General features: G+C 47.6%; 1 protein-coding gene across 1 annotated transcript in view; it reads left to right on the top strand.

Moving 5' to 3' along the window:
- Nucleotides 1-6,215: 6,215 nt before the first annotated feature.
- tet2 (tet methylcytosine dioxygenase 2) overlaps nucleotides 6,216-19,175 on the top strand; it is a 37,454-nt gene continuing 24,494 nt past the window's right edge. Inside the window, exon 1 of the mRNA XM_062478791.1 lies at nucleotides 6,216-6,654. The gene's annotated coding sequence lies outside the window, so the exon portion shown is untranslated. The remainder of the gene's footprint in view (nucleotides 6,655-19,175) is intronic.

Genomic DNA, 19,175 nt, shown 5'->3' with positions numbered 1-19,175 from the left:
TTGGGTTTTGAGTTGGAGAGTCAGTTTATAGGCCCAGAAATGCTAGCCAGCTAGCTAGTGGTAGTGCCCCGGCCAAGTTGGGTCACTTCCTGTGTGAGATCAATATGTAAACTATCAACAATAAATAACGTTTTTTGGAATTTGAATACTCTTACCCGAGGAAATCCCCTTCGCTCCCAAACAATAATTCTCTCCCTTTACCTCAGTCGACCCCGGAAATACACACGTTTCTAATAATAATATATTAATTTAGTGGACGCTTTTATCTTAAGCAACACAGAGGGGGAATTGAACCTGCCATCTCTTGATCTGAGGTCAAATAGTCTAACACTGAGCTAAACACATCCCCCCATCTCCAGTCTATTGATTATTCATTTCCAGAACAAGTTAATTAAACAGAAGAACAGTTTTGAGGATCGGTGGGGAAACTGTTGGCATAAGATGAGGCAACCACTGTGTGGCAGATAAGACTGAGAGGTCGTTTAGTCTACAGACTTCAGATCAATTCTTTCTCTCATTCTAACAGTTTAGAATGAATAGGATGGAAGGATGGTTGGATGAGTGTGAACAAATATATATTTTTCAAAAATATCTATATATATATTTCTATATATAAGTTTCTAAAAGCACATTTTGGAAGGTTGGGAAAATATTTGGGGAAGAAAAGGTTCACAAAAATGTTTTACATCATTGATGAGTACTTGATGAGGACTCTACTGTACTCTATTGTAATCTTGTCTAAAAAGCAGAGCGCTTTACTCTACTCTGTTTTAGGTTTTCTCCTCCTCTCTTCTCTCTGTTGACTGTGTGTGAAAAACAGTTGTGAACATGTTTTACGTGATGGATGAGACAGAGGGAGTTAGCGATGTGTACATGACTGACAATGATCACCAAATTGTCAACTACAAAAACGATTCCTGGCGAATGCGCTGCGTGTCTATAGTGTCTTTTTGTATTAATGTATGAATATGATGTGAGGTCCAGATACCAGCGTGACACTAATACAGGTGTAGTAATGGCTACTTTTTACTTCAGAGCCCACACTTCTTTTACCAGAGTCTTTATAAACATGAGTATCTGTACTTCTACTTGAGTGAAGGACGTGTGTACTTTTGCCATCTCTGGTTATATGGATGGATGAATGTTGTTGGATGGATATATTGATGGATGAATAGATGGATGTACAGTAAGATAGATGGACGTTGTTCACAGGATGGATAGTTAAATGAATGAATGAATGGATGAACAGGTGAATGCATTCATTGTGAAATGGCTGTGTGGTTGGAGGCGGGACCCGGCCCTGGGTTGCGGGTTGAGAGGCTTGTGTTGATCATCCACTAGAGGTCATCCTTTCTTCCTTTCCACTAAAACTAGTGGTCTAGTTTGCTGTGTGTGTGTGTGTGTGTGGGTGTGTGTGTGTGTGTGTGTGTGTGTGTGTGTGTGATGGAGGCACCTGCTGCCCACATGAATGAACGGGGGAACATTCATGATCTCCTCGGAAACAGCGGGTCGCCACGGGAACCAAGGCCAGGTGCTGATGGGCTTCGATCAACCCTGCTGTGATCGGGGGGGAACTCTGTCAATCACTAGACCACACACACGTGCACATACACACACACATACACACACACATACACACGTACACACACACGTACACACGTACACATTTGCATGCACGTCAGACACAAGTGCGCCTACAGGCACGTATTCGCACGCACACACACACACACACACACAGACACATGCACGGCTGACAGAAGGTGTCTATAGAGGAGAAGAAAAGGAGGTGAGATGCTCCTAGTTTGAATGGATCAGAAACACCCCAAGATGCTGTACCTTCAGTAAGAAACACCCCAAGATGCCGTATCTTCAGTAAGAAACACCCCAAGATGCCGTACCTTCAGTAGAAAACACCCCAAGATGCCGTACCTTTAGTAGGAAACACCCCAAGATGCCGTACCTTCAGTAAGAAACACCCCAAGATGCTGTACCTTCAGTAAGAAACACCCCAAGATGCCGTACCTTCAGTAAGAAACACCCCAAGATGCTGTACCTTCAGTAGGAAACACCCCAAGATGCTGTACCTTCAGTAAGAAACACCCCAAGATGCCGTACCTTCAGTAAGAAACACCCCGAGATGCCGTACCTTCAGTAAGAAACACCCCAAGATGCCGTACCTTCAGTAAGAAACACCCCGAGATGCCGTACCTTCAGTAAGAAACACCCCAAGATGCCGTACCTTCAGTAAGAAACACCCCAAGATGCTGTACCTTCAGTAGGAAACACCCCAAGATGCTGTACCTTCAGTAAGAAACACCCCAAGATGCCGTACCTTCAGTAAGAAACACCCCAAGATGCTGTACCTTCAGTAGGAAACACCCCAAGATGCCGTACCTTCAGTAGGAAACACCCCAAGATGCCGTACCTTCAGTAGGAAACACCCCAAGATGCCGTACCTTCAGTAGGAAACACCCCAAGATGCTATAGCTTAAGATGATGTCAAACCGGATGATGCAGACTTCAATCCAAAGGCAAGAGCTTTATCTAACCCAGCAGGGGGTTCAGGGCTGGTCCAAGCTGGAAGATCATTCAACTGACCGGCTCTTTAGACCATCCTCTGCCCCCCCCCCCGTCCTTATTTTTTAAATCCCACTCCCCACCCTGCCACACTCCCCCAGACCCCACCAGACCCCCCTCCACCCCCCACTGAGGTTTAAAGAGGGGGGGGGCACCTTGTTAGAGATCCTCTGGTCTCTCTGTCGTGTATGCGCTCAGGGAGGAGTCCCGTGTGTGTGTGTGTAAACAGACAGGTGCACACACCTGTGATGCAGCAGATGAAGAGTTTGTGTTTAATGTCTTTAATGTTAAAGACCACAGTGTCTCTTTCTTTCAGATTGAATTTGTCTGAATAATTTTATCAGAGTTTTTGCTTCAATGTGAGTAAGCAGGATCCAGAATGTCTGTTGTGGTGTAAGTGGTCGCTAGCTGGCAGTTTTGACAATAAAAATATTTTTTAAGTCAAAATATCTCTCTCTCCCATTGTCTCCCTCCTTCTCTACCTCTTTCTCTCCTTCTACCTCTCTCCTCTCTCTCTCTCCTTTTCTCTCTCTCTCTCTCTCTCTCTCTCTCTCTCTCTCTCTCTCTCTCTCTCTCTCTCTCTCTCTCTCTCTCTCTCTCTCTCTCTCTCTCTCTCTCTCTCTCTCTCTCTCTCTCTCTCAGCCCAGCTGCAGTGGTAGCATGTCTCAGCAGCAGCTAAGGTCTCCTCTCTGAGCCTCCCTCCTCCACCTTCCTGCCCCGGTTCCCCTCCCCCACTTCAGTGTAAAACAAATCTCCTTTTCTGCTCCAAGCCCTCAAACTATTGAGTCAACAAATGTCACTGAGACAGGGTAGGGGGCAGAGGAGGGGAGGGGAGGGAGGGAGGGAGAGAGAGAGAGAGAGAGAGAGAGAGAGAGAGAGAGAGAGAGAGAGAGAGAGAGAGAGAGAGAGAGAGAGAGAGAGAGAGAGAGAGAGAGAGAAGGGGTAAGGACAGAGGGGTTGGGGTCCAGCCCTTAAATCTGGATTGGAGCCAGAAGCAGATTATTTTGAGATGAGAACCACCTGTTTGAATGTGGAGACAGTGGAGAAGGGAGCTTTACAACAGAGAGCGAGAGAAGGAGTTCTGAGCTGGAGACAGAGTTTTTAGAAACAACTTCAAAGACCCCTCAGGGATTATCTTCAATGGAATCGTTTTTTTTTTCTTTTGTTAACCCTTGATGTGTTATTTAAGAGTGATCGATGCCCCAGATGCAGTTTATACGTCCTATAAGAGTCTCACATATAGTTTTAGATTAGTTTTGATATGTGCAAGACGTATTTAATTGTAAACAGAGGCAGGGGACTCCACAGTAACGGTATAAAGAAAACATTATCACTCTTAACCAACTGCCATTCAGCACAGTGATCTGATACCTACCATTCTCACTTTTCATTTAGGCTTTTTATAAATCTGCCCTTGAATGTGTCTGGGTTAGAGAAGGTGATTCTGAAATCAGAAAGGTTTCTCGTGGTTTATTTTATTTTGGCGCTGAAGGCAGTTTTTCTTGCAAGGTTGCAGGTGCTACATAGCAGGGAGGTCGCCGATATTGTGGTTTCAAAAGGTTACTATGTTGTCTTACGCCCTGCGCTAAACATATGACCAGCCTACCGCCACCTAACCAGCCAGCCATCCAATCAACCAGCCATCCAGTCAACCAGCCAGCCATCCAATCAACCATCCATCCAGTCAACCAGCCAGCCATCCAATCAACCAGCCAGTCAGCCAGCCATCCAATCAACCAGCCAACCAGCCAGCCACCCAGCCAGTCAGCCAGCCATCCAATCAACCAGCCAGCCAGTCAGCCAGCCATCCAATCAACCAGCCATCCAGTCAACCAGCCAGCCATCCAATCAACCATCCATCCAGTCAACCAGCCAGCCATCAAATCAACCAGCCAGTCAGCCAGCCATCCAATCAACCAGCCAACCAGCCAGCCATCCAGCCAGTCAGCCAGCCATCCAATCAACCAGCCAGCCATCCAGCCAGTCAGCCAGCCATCCAATCAACCAGCCATCCAGTCAACCAGCCAGCCATCCAATCAACCAGCCAGCCAGTCAGCCAACCAGCCAGTCAGCCAGTCAACCAGCCAGCCATCCAATCAACCAGCCATCCAGTCAACCAGCCAGCAAGCCATCCAATCAGCCAGCCAATCAGCCAGCCATCCAATCAACCAGCCAATCAGCCAGCCAACCAGTCAGCCAGCCAACCAAGTAAGTAACCACATCTCAGCTACCAGGCAGGATAAACCCTAAATGAATACTACAGTGCAACAAATAACATCAAAATTCCTTAAAGATGCTGTAAAGCAAATTCCATGATTTGTTTCTCAGTACATTATTATTATTATACGTGTGAAATTAGTTCCTGAAAGCATGTGCAAAGCGCGAAAACTTTATCGCACTGAAATGTGGAGTTAGACCGTTGAACAGTTTATCTTCTGTTTTCATCTCAGGTTTTGTATAGGCGGAGCCAAAACCCGACCGATCTATGTCACAGCCACCTATCTACGTCAGATCACAGACGGTTGCATTCTGTTACTCAGCTGGTACGATGCAAAGACAAAGTAATTAACACATAAAACACTCAGAGACTGCAGGTAGGTCTATTCTGATATCTGCAATTGATTTAGCTAGTGTGGCTGTTGTTGCTAAACTCAATCAATAAGAGGGGGCGGAGCTTCAGCTCCTTCAGGCGACCCCCCCCCCCCCCCCCAGTCTCAAGCAGAGAAGACTGCTTATTTTCTCACAATTTCAAAGCCTAATTTAACATACTTGTCTGTTTTTTTTCATTCGAATTTGGATGGGTAGTTAACAATACATTCTTCTGTGGTGTGATTAACTTAAAACCCATTTTCAATTCCACTTTACAGCATCTTTAAATACAGTGCAACAAGAACATCTAAAATACAGTATAGGGCATGGTGAACAAAAATAATACAGCAGTGCAATAACAGCATCTAGACGAATGAATTACTGAGCAACAATGTCCCATTTTGGGCGAGATGAGAAGGATAGCGTTGCTGTCTGTCTGAAGTGTGAAGTGGAAAGAGAGACTAGCACGTGCAGGAAAGGGGAACCTGGTGTTGGGGAACTCATGTCCCCTACAGAACGAGATAACACAAAAGAAGAAGAAGAAGAAGAAGAAGAAAGCCATAATAGACAGCGAGAGAAAACAGGAAGAGAGAAAAAACCTTGAGTCACCTTGAGTCTCTCTTTCTCTCTCTCTCTTTCTCTCTCTCTCTCTCTCTCTCTCTCTCTCTCTCTCTCTCTCTCTCTTTCTGTCTCTCTCTCTCTTTGTTTCTTTCTTACTCTCTCTCCATCTCTCTCTTTCTCTCCATCTGTATTTTTCTTTCTCTCTCTAATTGTCTCTAACTCTGTGTGTCTCTAACTCTGTGTGTCTCTAACTCTGTGTGTCTCTAACTCTGTGTGTCTGTCTATCTGTATCTCTCAGATCTGTATCTCTCTCTCTACTTTCCTTCAGTCACAGAGATAAGCCCTGCGCTGGTTTGAAAGAAGAGGATGAGGAGGAGGGGATGAGCTTGGCCACGGGAGTCCAGTCCAGGCTGGTGAATCCAGTCCTTTGCTTGCTGCCAGCCGCCATAGTGTGTGCACTATTGTGTACGGCTGGGGGAAGGAGAGCGAGAGAGAGAGAGAGAGAGAGAGAGAGAGGGGGAGAAACCTAGTCCCTTTGTGTGGGAAGGACACAGCAGGAAAGTGATTTTGCGATTACTTTAGCGTGCCAGCAAGGCAAGACTCTTTCCTCTCTCTGACACACACACACACTCACACACTTAAAGCTCACACACACCTCAATCTTCTTCTCTACAGTGTGCTGTATGCGGCTCCAGTTTGCTAGGTGTGTGTGTGTGTCTTAGAGCGTCCGAGTGGCAGCCGTCTGGCTTCTCCTGATGATGAACTTCGACGTCAGAACATCCCCCATGAATATTGATGTGGAGGCTAGTCGGCTTCACACAGGAGCAGAAGGAGGCAAGATGGCGGCCGTTTAGGATTTGTTAAAGAGAAGAACCCACGGGCAGTTTGTTGGAATCTTTCTACAAAGTGGAGGGACGCAAAGAAGAGGTAAGACTCTGAACTGTGTGTTTTTTTTTCCTTTTCTTCTTCTTAAACCACATTCCTCCTTTTCCCTCCTGCGAGGGTTTTCAGCGTGTGTGTGTGTGTGTGTGTGGGGAGAGCACAGGCTACACCATAGCCACTGCAACTCTCCTCAGTCACAGACTAAGAGCTAGCTAGCATAATAAGGAGTAGTACTGGATTCAGCTTCGCCAACATGGCTGACAATTTCCTTCCTCTTTTTTTTTTTTTTTCTTCTTTGGGGCCGGTATTGAAATTGAGCTATATTGTGTCAGTGTGTGTGTTTTTCAGCTCCAATAGTGTCCTGTCTCTTTTGCTGTCTTTGGAATGTGACTTATGGTTGAAAATAGTGATCTCAGATGGGTTGTTTGGTGGTGTTTTTAAATATATTTTTTTGCTTCAAGCTAAATGAATAAATGCCTGGGATATTGGTACTGCACAAAGCTTCAGCCATATCAAAAAGTCTGTAATGTCCTCATTTGGAAGTTGTATTTTCATGTATTGTGTTTAGGGGGACATTTTTATGAATTATGGATCATAAAAGAAAATGGACAACTGTGGATTTTAGAGATTATATCAGTAGTAAAAAAAAAAATTCTTATTGGAGAGTGACTTCAGAAACATGTTTTCCTCCCCTCCCCTTGTTCTTTCTTACCCACATAGTTGAAACTGCTTGTATTTATCCTGTCTTCCATGTTTTTATCATTCATTTTGCTGTAAGGGGAGAATTCAAGCCCAGCAGTGAGGGTTGTGCTTCTAAGGAGAAGAGTTGTAAGTGGGGGATAGTGGAGCTAGCTTCTGGCTTTGTGCGTCCACATGATTCAGCTTTCATTGCATTCACCGGTGAATGACAGGCAGACACAAAGGAGGGCACAATCCCAAGGAGAGAGAGAGAGGAGGGGGGAGAGAGGGAGAGGAGGGAGGGGGAGAGAGGGAGAGGGGGGGGGAGGGAGAGGGAGGAGGGAGGTAGAATAGGCAAACTGTGTTGGCTAGAAGGTCAGAAGGCTTTAAAGGAAGTGAAACCTAACCCTAAAGCACCATTAGACCAACTGACAGGAATGGCAGTTATGAAGCTGGTTTTAGACTGAGGGCTGAGAGGAATTGCCAACAGCAAAACACAAATACTAGTTGGCTTGCTAGCTGTAAGTTAGCTATTTATCTAAAGTCACCATGGTGACAAATCCCTAAGAAAGAACATTTGACATCAGTTTCCCTCACCCCCAAAAAACAGAACATTATATGTGCCATTTGTGTTATAACCTATTTATTCATTCAAGCACAAACAAGAGAGTTTTACAACCCACCCTACCAACTGTTTGTTAGTTATTAGCATTAGGTAACACCTCTCCCCCCTAAACACATTATTAGGTAATGAATCCCATGTTATTCTTTCCTTATCTGAGAGACCCATTAGGATTACCATCAGAATCACCAGGAGGGAACCTCACAGGTAGACTTCCTCGCTCTTCCCTGCCTATTTGTTTGTTGTTGTGTATTTGGCTTGTGTATTCCACTGGTGCCTCCAAGCACTTTCATTAGTGTGGGGAGCAGGACGGGGGCAAGGAGTCTTTGTGAGATGCTAAGTAAGGGACGGCCTACAGTATGCCTGTCAGAGCCTCAGCAGCAAGTGCTCTCTAATGGCTAGTTATAAACAAACATTGTTTGGGTGAGGAGGTGGTGGAGTAGGTCTGATGCTGTCACAGTAGAAGGTAGGTTGAGGTTAAGTTAGGCTCACCTGATGTCCCTTTCAGTAACGGGTGAGGTTAGGAAAACCAACACTTATTTATTTTTGGGGGGTCACTTATTTTTTTTGGCGTGTGTGTGTAAGCCTACATTATTTGTAATTTCCCCCCATTTTCTATGTGGTGATATAGGCTTGGTAAAGGCATTGCCAAACAGACACCATCTAAGGTCATATTGCCGCGTAAGGAGTCTGTCAATGCAGCTATTGCCACCTAAAGAAAGTTTTTAGTCGATCTTAGTGGAGGTTGGAATTAAATATAACTTTTGTTGATCCAACCTTCTACTCGGTTGCTTGGCTGAAGCATCTGTTGCTACTTGAAGGGACTGGTCAACGGTTGTTGAGATAATCCTGCTGTTTGAACCATTAGATAGAGAGCCTTTTAGTCTCTCTAGTCATTTCCCAGTGAGTTTTACTGGGAGTTTCTCCTTGTCTTCCTTGAGGGTTCAGGTTTGTTTAGGTGCAGTTCTATGGGCGTATGTGAAGCCCTCTGTGACATTTACATTTAGTCGTTTAGCAGACGCTCTTATCCAGAGCGACTTACAGTAAGTACAGGGACATTCCCCTGAGGCAAGTAGGGTGAAGTGCCTTGCCCAAGGACACAACGCCATTTGGCACAGCCGGGAATCGAACTGGCAACCTTATGATTACTGGCCCGATTCCCTCACCGCTCAGCCACCTGACTCCCTACATTGCCTACACTCCTCACCTGACATTGCTTGTAAAAAGGGCTCTACAAAAAAGATTTGATTTGAACGTCGAGCAACAGTCTGCAATCTGGTTTGACACCAGCAACCACCTCAGCAACATCTAGACACGCGATACCAGATGTACGAGACTTTTGAAAGAATTTCAACAAAAACAAAACATGACTCTGTCTTAGTTCCGTTGCTCGTGTTGAGCTGTCGGGGGCGTAACCATGGCTGCGTAGCCGTAGCGACCCGTAGCGTGGCTGTGTTTTGATATGGTAAGCGTGGTCCTGGACACATCAACACAGCAACGTCACCAGAGGCAGCGTTTCTCTCCCTGAAGCCCTGCTCTGACAGGGTCAGGCAGCGCTGGCTGAGCGCTCACCTCTTCCGTCACACATTAGTTTTTTATCAGACGCTTGAGTCCAAAGCGATGAGAAGCACGTTTGTGGAGTCATCCAAACAGTCATCCCAGACCTTGTCTTAGTTGGACTATTTTGACCTGTGTTCACCAGAGCCGGATAAGATAATATTGCTGAGTGTGTGTGCTCGTGTGAAATACCTCCAGATAGATTGTGTGTGTTGTCTGTGTGAGACTACGCTTTTAGATAAGACTGTGACTGGCTCGGACCGGATCTCAGATCAGGCCGTGCCTCGCTGACAGGGTCCCTCTGTGACCCATGTGGAGGCCTTCACACCCTCATGACTGCTGTTGGAGAGGCCAGGACAAGAGGCCAGGACAAGAGGCCAAGACAAGAGGCCAGGACATGAGGCCAGGACAAGAGGCCAGGACAAGCCCCATGACTCCTCCTCAGATCTCCTGGACCAGCCTCACCAAGCTGCAGAGTAGGGGGATGGGGGGGGGCAGGGAGAGATCAATCACAGAGTCAGGGAGAGAGACTCCACTCCCTCTGATCCCTCCTCACCCGCTGATAAAGCCATGCGGATGGACGGATGAACGCTCCTCCTCTCCTTCGTTGACCCTTGCTAAGTCCTCTCTTCATCCCTCCCCGCAACCCCTCTTTCTGGGGGAGAAGACAATATCAGCTTTAGGAGAAAGAATGTCCAGTCTCCATGGCGTCCTTCAACAATGCTAGCGCCTCACAATGGCCACATGACCCTTGACCCTGTCACCCCCGGTCACAGCCTCAGTGCATCATATTTCGACCCCCACTTGGGCCATGACGGAGATGAGATGACGTGAACTCACTAAGAGATGACGTCAGGGAACAGGTTACAAGCTATTTTAGAATCAAAGGTTTCCGGGAAGGAAGGTTGTAGGCAGAACCTTTTAAAATATACAAAATGACTATAGCCTTTTCTTGGCTGCAGTGGCTATAACTAAACAGGTTCTTGAAGGACTCTTCAGAGAGTTTAGCCTACAGGAGCCGAGGACAACTTTAACATCCACGAGGAATCACCTTCTGTTATGTGGTAGGCCCTACCAGGTAGGGGACATTTTATAGAAGCGCTCTCCTTCTACCTTCTGACTCTCACACACCGACAAAATGGCGAGATGCAGCTAAAAGAAGTATTGATCTGTGCAGCTTATTGATTTGTGTCTGGGCTGCAGCTGGAAAGAGGTTTTTCAAAGGGGGATGGGTTGTTGTAAACAACAGACTCTAGTTTCTTCTTTACAACATACTCTAGTTTCTTCTTCACAACAGACTCTAGTTTCTTCTTTACAACATACTCTAGTTTCTTCTTTACAACAGACTCTAGTTTCTTCTTTACAACATACTCTAGTTTCTTCTTTACAACATACTCTAGTTTCTTCTTTACAAGCCCTTATTGGAGAGTAAGGACATAATTAGCATTTGACTGATGTTTTGCGCATTATTCCGACACAAGGAACGCATGAATTAAAAACATCTTTGGTGAAGTCAATTAATAGATTTGTAGGATATGTTTGAATGCAATGGCTTGAGGTTTTTGATGCATGGTAATATTGAGAAAAGCTCTTAAGATAATCTGATCAGTACTTCCTGGTCATGAGACCAGAGTTTTACAGAAACCACAAATGTTTCAATGTCCTTTTTCCTTTCTGCGATTGGGCAACAAATTTGGCCAACATCCACAACACCGTTTTCAAACCCATGCAATAACAGTAGACAGGGCCCTCTCTCCCTCTCCCCATCCCTCTCTCCTTCTCTCTCTCCCTCTCCCTCCCCCATCCCTCTCTCTTCTCTCTCTCCTGTTCATCTTCACCCCTTTAGCCTTAACTAACACACAAGCAGCTTTTTTGGCGCCTGAGCTGAGATAAGAGTTGCTCGTAGGTGTGGGTGTCAGGGGGGGCCTGCTCTGTTCCCCCGGCCAGCGCCGGGAGCTCCTCGTCGGGGCGACAGCGTATCGATGTCAGGGTCTACCTCGACCGGGGTGAGTCGACCTGCCCTGCCTGGCCAGCCGCTCCCCCGCTCCTCGCTCCCCCGTTCCTCGCTCCCCCGCGCCACGCCACTACGAGCACATGGTCTCTGTTTACAAACACCCTCCTGGCATTCCGCTGAGAGAGTTATGTAACCGTCCCCAAACAGCATCCCTCAGGCCTGTCGCCCGCCCGCCAGACTTCTCCCACGCCTCGTTCTGGATATCTGAGTGCGGCCGGCGTCGCTGTTCGCCACCGACCGTCGTCGGAGTGTGAGACCGTGTCAGGGGGGAGCGAGGGAGGGCGATGGAGGGCGAGGGGGGCCGAGGGGGGGCGAGAGGGTGTAGGAACTGATGAAATGACACATTGGCTGCGTGTCAGACAGTGTCACCTCAACAGTCACAGCGATGATGATGATGCCTGCAAGACAGGGACTTTCCCTGGGAGGGGTGGGGGGAAAGGGGGGGAGCCACCCTAGCACGCTAACCTAGCACGCTAACCTAGCACGCTAACCTAGCACGCTAACCTAGCACGCTAACCTAGCACGCTAACCTAGCACGCTAACCTCAGTGATGTGAACTCTAACCATCACGCCTTCCTGCTGTGATGCAACACGCAGTCCAAGAGATAAACCCGTTTGACCGCAGAGGGTCACAGGGGGTAACGGGGGGGGGGTGTTCGCACGCTGCCCTGAATGACTGGCAGCTTTTGTTTTTGTCGCTATTGTGACCTCTGCGTCTCAAATCCCCCGTTTCGAAGATGATGGGGGGGGGGGATTTTGTGAAAGAAATCTCGAATCGAGAGTTCAAATTGGTGGCGTACACGAAGAAGAAACACACACACACATCTACACACACACATCTACACACACACACACACATCTACACACACACACACACACACATCTACACACACACACATCTACACACACACACACATCTACACCACACACCTCCATGCATTATGTTCCGTGTTGAAATGTCTCATCTGATACATCTGTCACTTTGGTTCCCCTCAGTGTGTTTGATGCAGTGGCTGTTCTGTGAAGAGGTGTTAATTATCTGGTAAACAGAGTTTTCCTAAATCTGTCAGAGGATATCTACTGATGCCAGCCGCACTAGACTAGCTCAACTACCGTTTGTTCTCTGCAATTTCACACATTGAAGAGCTCCGAAACTGAGCAGGTTATTTCCCTGGTCTTTTCTGACAATGAAGAAGGTAGAAAAGACAGGAAGGGTAGACAGAGCAGTGTCTGTTGCTGCACAAATCAGAAATACAACCAGATACACAATATCAAATCTGCTGTGTGCCAGGGAGAAAATGAAAAAGAGAAAGAATAATGTGTGTGTGAGAGAGAAACAGATGAACAGAGGAAGAGAAGCCTTGTGTGTGTGTGTACGTGTGTGTGTGTGCGTGCGCTCTACAAAGTTGCCCGCTGTCTGTGACCCTGGGGCCAAGTTGAGGTGTGGTTTCTAACACATGGGTGTGTGTGTGTGTGCGCACCCAAACACACTGTTGTAGCTCAGCTAGATGCTTGTGTAGGCATAGCTCCCTCCCTAGTCACGAGCCAGGAGTGGGTGGAAGGGGCTTACACACACACACACACACACATGCACACACACACACGCACACACACGCACACACACAGCTCAGTCAATCACACCACAGTGTGTTCAATCAGTGAGGGCCACTACAGCCCTGAGGATAATATAGGATATTCTTTTTTCAGGGACTGGGAGCAGTTCAACAAACTATTCTAAGCTGTCTGTGTGTGTGTGTGTGTGTGTGTGTGTGTGTGTGTGTGTACAAACACCTTCTGAATTCAGTCAGAGGTGTCTGAAAGCTCCTGTATTTCGCAAGATAATCTTTTGATGAGGATGGAAAAATGTGAATCTGATCAAGACATGAAACAAAATATCCGTAGCTAATGCTTTCAGTCATACAACCTATATAGAGCCCGTGCCCACAGGCTTCCATCGACCCACACAAGCCATCACAAGAACGTCTTCAGAGGGTTTTCCGCCGTATTCTGAAATGGTTGTCCGTTGTCACAGCAGAGACTTGATAGAATCAGACGCAGGAAAGGTGACTCCTGTGGCCTTTGTGGTCCACACACACACACACACACATACACACCCCACATACGCTCACACACACACATACAAACACCCCACACACATACACCCCACATACACTGCACACACATACAGCACAACGAGAGACAGCTGGCTGTGAATGTCATTCAAGAGCGTGACACCGCTCTGCCAAGGCCTCCAACTGACATCACTGACTGAGTGTCTGCCAGCATGCAGCCTCCATAAGCCAGCCAGTAAGCAGCCTCCACAAACCAGCCAGCCAGCAAGCAGCCTCCACAAACCAGACAGACAGACAGCAAGCAGCCTCCACAAACCATCCAGCCAGCAAGCAGCCTCCACAAACCAGCCAGCCAGCATGCAGCCTCCACAAACCAGCCAGGCAGCAAGCAGCCTCCACAAACCAGCCAGCCAGCATGCAGCCTCCACAAGCAGGCCAGCCAGACAGCATGCAGCCTCCACAAACCAGCCAGCCAGCAAGCAGCCTCCACAAACCAGCCAGGCAGCAAGCAGCCTCCACAAACCAGCCAGGCAGCAAGCAGCCTCCACAAACCAGCCAGCAAGCAGCCTCCACAAACCAGCCAGCCAGCATGCAGCCTCCACAAGCAGGCCAGCGAGACAGCATGCAGCCTCCACAAACCAGCCAGCCAGCAAGCAGCCTCCACAAACCAGCCAGGCAGCATGCAGCCTCCACAAACCAGCCAGCCAGACAGCAAGCAGCCTCCACAAACCAGCCAGGCAGCATGCAGCCTCCACAAACCAGCCAGACAGACAGCATGCAGCCTCCACAAACCAGCCAGACAGCATGCAGCCTCCACAAGCAGGCCAGCCAGACAGGCAGAATGCAGTGCAGCACTCACCCATATTAGGTTTCCTTTGTGGAATGCATTGGTGATATGGCAGCTGGTGCCCTGGCTATAACGACCCCCCCCCCCCCCCCACACACACACACACACACACACACACACACACACACACACATACATACATACATACATACATACATACATACATACATAAACATCAGCACACATCCACAAGCACACATACACACAAAACAAGCACACCCATAAACCCACACACACACGTACCAAACAACCCACTCTCCAATGAAAAGGGTGTTTATTTTGCATTGACAGTCCATGATATTTACATACCTCCTTTTACCCAAAGAAGTTTTTTTTCCATTTAAAAGGTTTTCACCTGATCTTGACGCGTGTAGTCTTCTGACAGGGCTGGCCTCCTCCCCTCCCCCTCTCTCCCCCTCCCCCACTCTTCACAAGGAAATATCCTCCCATCTAATCCGATGCTGTTCTACAGTCACACAGTCTCTGCTCAGAGAGGTACCAGTATTACACAGTGACATTGGCATCGGGGACTCCGATGCCAAACTGACTATTTGAATAACAGCGTTTGACTATCATGCTCATGACATCCTGCTGTGTCTGCGATCTAAAACAGAACACTCTTCACCTGAGCAGGGTGCTGGTGTGTAAACACCTTTTGTGTAAAGAACATTTTTTTGTGTAAACAAAATTACAGCACAGTGAACGGGACTGTGAATGTGTAGAGAAATAGAGGAAATGTTATCTCATTCCACTTGAACAGTAAGCCAGCTTGCCAGTAAACTAGTAAACCAGCCAGTAAACCAGCTTGCCAGTAAGCCTGCCAGTAAACCAGCCTGCCAGTAAGCTAGTAAGACAGCCAGTAAACCAGCTAGTTAGCCAGCCTGCTAGTTAGCCAGTACAGCAGCCTCGTTGGACTGCTGTGACAGTAGCACTGCGGTGTCAGTGAGCCGGCAGGTCATGTGACCAGCTCGCAAGGGGGGAGGGGAGACCATAGCAACAGTCGCTGAGGTCATGCTGCCTGGTAAGCGGGGGGAGGGGCCTGTCAGTGGGTTCAGCGGTGATCGGAGAGAGAGATTATGAAACTGGTATCTCTCATTCGCTAACTTCCATGCAATTACGTGTTTTCAAGGGATTGTGGTGTAATGTTTCGCTATAATTTAACCTGATTCCATGATGAAACAACAGTGCATGCGTTTGTTGGACAATAAATCGGTTTGTTGTCAGAATGCTGTATGTCGACCATGGCTTGTTCATCTTCTTACTCAGAGCTAGCTCTAGAGCTAATAGAGTTCTGTTTTAACATCAGCTCCTTTGGAGAATGAAAGTGTTCATCAGCCATTATGTTATGGTTTCTTCTCCAACTATGTTTATCCTCACCTCCCCTTCCTGTTTGAGCGGATGCTGGGTTGGTTTGGGAATTTTTCAGGTGCATAAGGAAACAAACCGCCAAACAAATGCGTTTCTGTGCCGAGCAAAACGGTCTTCAAATGAAGGAATTTTGTCAAACTGTGACTAGTGCCTTCACAGTCCTTTTTTAAACTTATAAACTTAAGCATTGACAGGAAATGTCACATTTTATTTAACTTTCCCCCCCAACATTTATAGTTGTTAGGCTATGCATATCTGATAGTAAAAAGTTATTACCAATTTTTTTGTATGAGGACAAAATGACACAGATTAAACTTCCATCTATCTCACTTTCTCCTACAATCATTCACAGATTCACAGCTGCACACAGACTCAATGTTACTCAAGAGAACCCAGTGAACAATTTTAACCAGCATTCTGAGCATGGGACATGCCTGAAAGGCACCATGGGATATGTTGTTTTTAATGTCATGCGGCTAATCGTTTGTTGCCAATGAAACTACAGCCTGCAGAACTAGAATGCCCCACAATGCAGTTTGTGAATGTGTCTCTCTGAATTGGTGTCTCTCTGAATGTGTGGCTTTATTGATTACTGGGATCAATAGGTAGGCTAATGTACCTTGCCTGCCTGGTCTACTACTGCAGTATGCCAGCCAGCCAGTCAACTAGCCAGCCAGCTAGCCAGTCATCTAGCCAGCCAGCCAGTCAACTAGCCAGCCAGTCATATAGCCAGCCAGCCAGTCAACTAGCCAGCCAGCCAGTCATCCAGCCAGCCAGTCATCTAGCCAGCCAGCCAGTCAACTAGCCAGCCAGTCAGCCAGCCAGTCATCTAGCCAGTCAACTAGCCAGTCATCCAGCCAGCCAGCTAGCCAGTCATCTATCCAGCCAGCCAGCTAGCCAGTCATCTAGCCAGCCAGTCAACTAGCCAGCCAGCTAGCCAGTCATCTAGCCAGCCAGCCAGCTAGCCAGTCATCTAGCCAGCCAGCTAGCCAGTCATCTAGCCAGCCAGCCAGTCAACTAGCCAGCCAGCCAGCTAGCCAGTCATCTAGCCAGCCAGCCAGCTAGCCAGTCATCTAGCCAGCCAGCCAGTCAACTAGCCAGCCAGTCATCCAGCCAGCCAGTCATCTAGCCAGCCAGCCAGCCGTACAGCTGGGTTAATGTTTGGAGCAGATGGGCTTTGGAGAGCTAATAACCCAGTCGCCATGGCTACCGCAAGGCCCTGAAAGAAATTAACTTTGCGCAGTGAACAGTTCATCAAGTCAGTCAGATATATTGACTAGAGCTTCTACACAGAGGGAGGGAGAGGGAGAAAGAGAGACAGAGGAGGAGAGAGGGAGAGAAAGGAGGAGAGTGAGGAGAGAGAGAGATGGAAGTAGAGAGAGAGGAGGAGTGTGGATGGTGTTTGTCAGGGTTTGAAGTCGGTTACTGGTTGCTGTGTGTCTTGTGCGCTCAGAGAAACCCTTCTTAATTAGAACCTTGGTGAGACCCTGCACCCACACACACACACACACACACACACAGTATCAGCCAGTACTGCTTTCATACTAGTCCTCTTCCAGATGTTCACATGCATCAGTCCTTTAAGACCTGTCTCTCTCTCTCTTCCTGTCTCTCCTTTAAGACCTGTCTCTCTCTCTCTTCCTGTCTCTCCTTTAAGACCTGTCTCTCTCTCTCTTCCTGTCTCTCCTTTAAGACCTGTCTCTCTCTCTCTTCCTGTCTCTCCTTTAAGACCTGTCTCTCTCTCTCTTCCTGTCTCTCCTTTAAGACCTGTCTCTCTCTCTCTTCCTGTCTCTCCTTTAAGACCTGTCTCTCTCTTCCTGTCTCTCCTTTAAGACCTGTCTCTCTCTTCCTGTCTCTCCTTTAAGACCTGTCTCTCTCTTCCTGTCTCTCCTTTAAGACCTGTCTCTCTCTCTTCCTGTCTCTCCATCTCACTATCTCTCAATTTATCTTTCTCTCTCTCCCTTTCTCTCTCTTTCTCCCCTCCCCCCCTCCCCGAGGTCATGTGGTTCACCGAGGTGACCTGTAGCCTTCCATGTTTATAGTCCAGTCCTGTCTAATCATCTACTGGAGCCAATCAGCCCTGACCTCTATACAGCACAGACAGAAACACTCAATGTGGGTGGAAATAGCACACACACACATCAACACACACTCATACAGTACACACACATACTGTACATATACTTACATGCAGACGCACATGCAGAAATGCTCAATACACACTTATAGACATGCACGCAGCATGCATACGTACAGACCATACATGCATGCTGTGCATGACAGAAGTCGATGACTGAAGCCTTGATGCTGGACTACAATATTGATTTATACCTGAGTTTGTGTGTGTGTGCTTGTGTGTGTTTATGTGTGTATCTGCTGTGTGAAAAAAGGGAAAAAGTTTGACTTTACATTTAGCAGACGCTCTTATCCAGAGCGACTTACAGTAAGTACAGGGACATTCCCCCAAGGCAAGTAGGGTGAAGTGCCTTGCCCAAGGACACAACGTCATTTGGCACAACCGGGAATCGAACCGGTAACCTTCAGATTACTAGCCCGACTCCCTAACCGCTCAGCCACCTGACTTTCCACAGAGTAGTGACTTGATGTGCAGCAGTAAAACACAGTACAAACTATAATGTAGAGGTGCGTGTGTGTGTGTCATCCCCCAGTGTGTGCTGTGCTTGCAGAAGATGCATCCGTACATCCAGCTGAACCAGTACTGTGAGTTCTGCCCCGCCCTGCGCTCAGGAGCAGTGGTGGAACAGGTTATCACCATGGCTCTACTCTGTCTGCCAGGGACCAGATAGAACATGCCAAAAGACATGATGAGCTCTGCTCTTCCTCACCTGGCCTCACATTTCTATCTGGGTTCCGGTTCTGGGCTCTCTTTTCCCCCCGGGGAGAGGAGAAGAGAGGAGAAAGACATGGAGAGGAGAAGAGGGGAGAGGAAGAGAAACAAAACGTTTTATGAGATTCAAAGATAGTGGAGAGGAGAGGAGGAGAGAGGAGAGGAGAAAAGAGGGCAGAAGAGAGGAGAAGAGGAAAACAGGGGAGAAGAGAGGAGAGGAGAGGAGAAAAGAAGAGAAGAGAGGAGAAGAGAAGAGAGGAGAAGAGAGGAGAAGAGAGGAGAAGAGAAGAGAGGAGAAGAGAGGAGAAGAGAGGAGAGGAGAGGAGAGGAGAGAAGAGAGGAGAAAGACATGGAGAGGAGAAGAGGGGAGAGGAAGAGAAACAAAACGTTTTATGAGATTCAAAGATAGTGGAGAGGAGAGGAGGAGAGAGGAGAGGAGAAAAGAGGGCAGAAGAGAGGAGAAGAGGAAAACAGGGGAGAAGAGAGGAGAGGAGAGGAGAAAAGAAGAGAAGAGAGGAGAAGAGAAGAGAGGAGAAGAGAGGAGAAGAGAGGAGAAGAGA

The sequence above is a fragment of the Osmerus eperlanus genome, chromosome 14, assembly GCF_963692335.1.
Source record: "Osmerus eperlanus chromosome 14, fOsmEpe2.1, whole genome shotgun sequence".
NCBI lineage: Eukaryota > Metazoa > Chordata > Actinopteri > Osmeriformes > Osmeridae > Osmerus > Osmerus eperlanus.
The sequence above is the reverse complement of the archived record's forward strand: the minus strand, read 5'-3'. Positions and strand labels throughout refer to the sequence as shown.